Genomic DNA, 6,000 nt, shown 5'->3' on the forward strand with positions numbered 1-6,000 from the left:
TCTCGTCTGTGCCTACTAGTCCCTTCATTTTATTGGGCAATTCTTGGCTTTACTTCCTTAACTATACAGTCTGGATGTGATGATGCATGACTTGTATTATCTCTTGGCGCCTCTGGCCTCAACTTCCTGCTTCTCTCAGTTCTCTTTAACCCATGCCCACCCTTACATAGGGGGAAGGTGACTTGCTTGAGAGATATACAACAGGGCACACTGGTGTCACCACAGATACCTGGTGGATGGTCTCGGTTCTCCATATCCGTCTTCAGTCCTGCTTACTTGTCTTTCCTATTATCTTTAGAAACTATTACAAACATATGCGCACCAACTCTGGATTTTGGTGCTCTGGGTTCAAATTCCATGGATGTCTGATTATGTACTGAACCTCTCCACCTCCATTATATGTCAATAAAATGCAGATGAAAATAAGACTTGACTCAGAGATTTGTGAGAATTAGAGGCAGGAACACAGACTCAAGACTCCCATCCCCCAGTACACTGCCCCTTATACCTGTGTTTCTAAATTCTACCTTTTACTCCGATTCTCACATAGAATTCTTCTGAAAGTCAAATCCTTGCTTTACATCTCCACTTTTTATTTTTTAGCACTTGTTTCTCAACCTGCTGTACTCAACTTCTGTCCCATCACCTCCACTATTCTCCACTATGCTCAAATTGCCCCCAGCAAAATGCACCGATGATTGTAGTGGAAACCAGTGAACGTTTTCAGTTCTTATCTTTCTTTTTGACTCTATTTGATGTCCTTGACAGTACAAGTGCTGTCATTTGGTCATGTATTAATTTGCTTTGGCAAATGACCCATGAATAAAAGTAACACATTAGATGATAGGATCAAAGTTAGAAAGTTCTGTCAGCTGGGACTCTTGGTGTACTATCTACCTACCACCTTTCTGCTAGCACATTGAATAGGCACATACAGAAAATGTAGAATTTTCTTGGCAAAAACCCCTAGATGTAAGGGTGGGGTGAACCGTAGGCACCAGGGAGGTAAAAGGGTGAAAGAGAACTGAGAGAAACAGGAAGTTGAATAAGCTTATTTTGGGTGCAAAGAAATTTTGAAACCTATGCAGTTTTCATAATACTCTTTTCCATGAGCTTTTCGAAAAATCTTTGTGTGCAATCTTTGTCAGAAAAGTAAATGTTAAAACGCATGCCTAGTTATAAAAAAAATCCGTGAAAATCACCAGATGAATGATGGGGATACCAACAGCTGGATGATACGGAACACTGTAGTCAACATTCCAAGCCCCATATCCAGATGGAGTCGGGCGGCAGACGGCTGAACACTGGTGGTGCTCCCTTTCTCCAGGACTCCTTGCTGCTGCTTTTTTTTTTTTTTTTTTTTTGACAGGCAGAGTGGACAGTGAGAGAGAGAGACAGAGAGAAAGGTCTTCCTTTGCCGTTGGTTCACGCTCCAGTGGCCGCCGCGGCCGGCGCACTGCGGCCGGCACACCGCACTGATCCAATGGCAGGAGCCAGGAGCTTCTCCTGGTCTCCCATGGGGTGCAGGGCCCAAGCACTTGGGCCATCCTCCACTGCACTCCCGGGCCACAGCAGAGAGCTGGCCTGGAAGAGGGGCAACCGGGACAGAACCCGGCGCCCCGACCAGGACTAGAACCCGGTGTGCCGGCGCCGCAGGCGTAGGATTAGCCTAGTGAGCCGCGGCGCCGGCTCTCCTTGCTTCTCTGTCTCTGAATGCCACCTGCCTTCTACTCAAACACTTCTAGGGACCGCGAGCTCAGCCCATCTCGCAGTTGTTCGGTTCTAGTCCAAAACCTGCTGCTTTACAACTTCCACCTGTTGGTTCTCCCAGTTCTGCCCTCCAAGAAAGCCCCACAGGCGCAATGTGAGGTGGACAAAATGAGGGCCTCCTAGTCTCCAAGACCTCGGTTTGAATTCTAGTTTTGCCACTCATAACTAGTAACCCTAAGCAAGGTACTTTTCCCCTTCTCTCAGCTTCAGTCCCCTCTCCATCTGTCCAAATCAAGGCAATATCCCTTAAACCACTGGGCTGTCTTGGCCTAATACAGAAGACAAAGTGATTATTAGTGAAATTACCTGGTTCATAGCAGATAACAGTGCTTTGTATTCTTTTGTTCTTTTACCGTGTGCTTTTTTTTTTAAAACAGAAAAATAATTGCTGTACCCTGTTCCACATAGTGATCCTTCCTCCAGGTAGAAAAGAGAAGCTTGACTCTGTTCAGTTCTTTTTTATTATTATTCACAGATGAATTGAAGCTCATTACACATAAATTAGAAAATAAACCCTATGGAAGACAGTATAGAGATTCCTCAGAAATCTGAAAATAGATCTCCCATTTGCCACAGCCATCCCACTCCTGGGAATTTACCCAAATGAAATATAATCAGCATATGAAAGAGTTATCTGTACCCCCACATTTGCTGCAGCTCAGCTCACAATAGCTAAGATGTGGAATCAACCCAGATATCCGTCAGCTGGTGGCTGGATCAAGAAAATGTGGTATATATACACACATGGAATACTACTCAACCGTAAAAAAGAATGAAATCCTGTCTTTTGCAATAAAATGGATGCAACCAGAAACCATTACGCTTAGTAAAATAAGCCAGTCTCAAAAAGACAAATATGTTTTCTCTAATATGTAGCAGTTAATATAGAATACAAAAAATGTACAGGAATTCAATAGACATCTTGTCATTTTTAGAACCTGTGTATACTCCTGTGGAACTGTGGTCTTCATACTTTTTACTTTTGAATATTCTGTTAGTGGTGAATTAAGCCTGTGATTATAGAGTAGGTTAAAATGATGTCTTTGCAGAAATTTAAGAAAAAAAGGAAGGAGGGGGGTTGAGGGAGGGAGAAAAGGAGGGAAGGAAATATGGTTATCTTCTTAGAACAGTACCTATGAAATACATGAAATCTGTTCTATTTATATTAATTTAACATTTTTTAATTAGAAAATACAGATAAGTAAAAATAAAATTTTAAATCTCCCATGATCCTACTAACCATAATAGGTCACCATTGTAGTTTTTGAAAATCAGATGTGTCTATGCATATATAGCTCTATATGTTTATTTTCTCAAAATTGGTTCATTTACCTGTTAAGTTGTATCTGCTTTTTTCACTGAAAAATTGGAAACATCTTATTGGCTGCATGATCACGTGGATATACTATAGTTTTGTGGATATACTATAGTTTACTTAACCATTTCCCTATCCTTGAACAATTAAGCTTTTCCAATTGTTGTTATTTCACTACTGCGAATGGTGCTGATCTACCATGGAGAAATAGCAGAGACGCCAAGACTGAAGGACTCTATAGAAACGCTGGCGTGTACTCCTCAATACAGTGTCTTGAAAAACAAGGAAAGACTGAGCAACTGTTTCAGATTAAAGTTTCATTAAAGAGGCATGACAACAAAAAGTAATGCTGAATCCTGATTTGGATCCTGATTCAAGGAAACAATATTTTGTCTGCTACAAAGGGCATTTTAGGGACTATTGGCTAAATGTAAGCTTGGATGGAAATGTTGTATCAGTGTTAATTTTTCAATTCTGATCATTGTACTGTAGCTATATAAGAATACCCTTGTTCTTAGAAAATGCATACTGAAATATTTCATGTGTTCAATTTCAGTGGTTCGGGAAAAAAAGAAGTGTTTATAAAAAGAGATAAAGCAAGTGGGGCAAAATGTTACAAGGTGTTGACTCTTGGTGAAGAATATACAAGAGCTCTTTGTGCTATTTTTGCAACTTTTCTGTAATTTTTGAAATTGTTAAGCATACCAGCAGAAACAGCAGCATTTCCCAAGGGAGTCTGAAGAAGACCCAGAACTGGGTTCGTCAAAGTCAAGATCAGAAGCAAGCATTGGGCAGACTGGGGGGCTGGGGAGGGTGATGCTCATCAGGATGTTTAAAGAACCACGTCAGGAGGAAAGCGACCAAGTGTGTTTGGATCAGATGGACTACAGAGAACTCTTCTTCACTCCCCGGTACTCGGGGGATCCCCAGCCTCTCCCACTTCAGCGTGCCCAACACTGAGGAGAGGGACTTCCTGAGCTGTTGTCCCCCTTCAGCTGCCAACATCTTGTTGCGTTTGTGTTTCTTGTCATTTCCCTTTTTCATTTTGTTGAAGCAATATTTTTTTTTCCTTGTGGGACACATGGGTAATAAATGTCTCAAACTGCTGCTGAGCTGAACATTCTTGTGCATAGTGCTTTTTCTTGTTGTCTGATTATTTCTTCTAGACAAATTCCTAGAACAAAAGTTCGTAAGCCAAAGAGTTTTGTGCGCATTTTGGAAAAGCCCAGTGACTCACATTACTAAACATCTTGCAGCACATTTTTACTGCAGATACATTACCCAGCTTCAAGAATGATCAGCTCTTTCTCTTCCTTCCTATATACCCCTATCTATTCCCCTCTCACATACATCAGGGTTTATTTTCTAGCAAATCTTGAGATTTCACTTCATATATATATTACACTTTTATGAAATAAAATCGCAGTATTATTACTGGACCCACCAATTTTTTTTAAGGTTGATTTATTTTTTTGAAAGTCAGAGTTACACAGAGAGAGGAGAGGCAGAGAGAGAGAGAGAGAGGTCTTCCATACGATGGTTCACTCCCCAAATGGCCGTATTGGCCGGAGCTGTGCCAATCCGAAGCCAGGAGCCAGGAGCTTCTTCTGGTTCTCCTGCATGGGTGCAGGGGCCCAAGGACTTGGCCCATCTTCTGCTGCTTTCCCAGGCCATAGCAGAGAGCTGGATCAGAAGTGGAGCAACTGGGACTCGAACCAGCACCCATATGGGATGCCGGTACTTCAGGCCAGGGTGTTAACCTGCTGTACCACAGCATCAGCCCCTGGACCCACCAATTTTTAACAGTAATAAACTTCATTATCTTCAAACATCCAGTGTTTAAGTTTCTCCAGTGGCAGCTGCTCTTAAGTATTCTTATTCTTACCAAACTTTCCACAAACTGGGGGATGGAAGCAAATACGCGTTCTTGAGACTTTGTTTGAAAACTTCTTAAGATCAAAATGCACTTTATATATAATTACTGTCTATATATTATTTGTGATACAAGCTTATTAATTATTAATTAATGCTCATTAATTAGCTTTACACTAATTTAACTTCCCCCAAACACTTAAGAATATAAGGAAATACAACCAAATAATAGAGATTTAATACAATTGCTAGATAATTATTAGAAAAATGTGTCAGATATTGTGCCTTTAAGAGTCCACATATGAAGTGGAAATAGAAACATTTCTGTATCACTTAGTTTTATAAAAGTTTACCTGGATTCAGCTAAGCAAATTATTATGAAAATGACTTACCCTAAAAGGAATTGTGTTAACTAACTTTTCAGCCTTACAGTGAAATACCTGAGAAAACTAACTTGATGAGAAAAAAAGGTTTATTTGGCTCACAGTTTTGGAGGTTCGTTTCCAGGATCAGGTGGCTGTACTGGGTTAGCCTCTGCTGAAGGCGTTGATTGTGGATCATGGAGTGCAGGGAGGGGAAGGATAATGTGGTGGGTGACCCAGGAAGCAGGAAGAGCGGCTAGGCTGACCCAGGCCTTTATAACCAACACTCCTGAGAACCACGTTCTTGGGTCACAGCCCCGCCGGTGGCTTAAGGACCGCCCATTAGGCCCAGCTCTTAGACACCTTAATCGGACTAAGCTCCTACCTCCAGGGTTTAACTGCGGGGGTTTGAGAGCCATATCCTTTGTAAACCATAGCAGGAATTGATCAAGAAACATTCATTTGTTGCTTTCTACAATTTCTAACAAATAGTGGAAGTTAGTCTTACGTACACAGTACATGGTTATCATTAACATTATTTATATTCATGCTGAGGCTGTTCTGTAAGGTGTGTCTTCTATTAGAAATGTATTTCTGGGCCGGCGCCGCGGCTCACTCGGCTAATCCTCCGCCTGCGGTGCCGGCACACCGGGTTCTAGTCCCGGTCAGGGCGCCGGATTC

At 41.7% G+C, this 6,000-nt stretch overlaps 1 protein-coding gene across 2 annotated transcripts in view; it reads left to right on the forward strand.

The window, feature by feature from the left end:
- Window positions 1-4,203, forward strand: part of PHF6 (PHD finger protein 6) — a 67,923-nt gene extending 63,720 nt beyond the window's left edge. For both annotated transcript variants that reach the window (XM_070066649.1, XM_008273228.4), the window contains exon 11: window positions 3,642-4,203. The gene's annotated coding sequence lies outside the window, so the exon portion shown is untranslated. The remainder of the gene's footprint in view (window positions 1-3,641) is intronic.
- The last annotated feature ends 1,797 nt before the right edge of the window (window positions 4,204-6,000 follow it).

The sequence above is a fragment of the Oryctolagus cuniculus genome, chromosome X (assembly GCF_964237555.1).
Source record: "Oryctolagus cuniculus chromosome X, mOryCun1.1, whole genome shotgun sequence".
NCBI lineage: Eukaryota > Metazoa > Chordata > Mammalia > Lagomorpha > Leporidae > Oryctolagus > Oryctolagus cuniculus.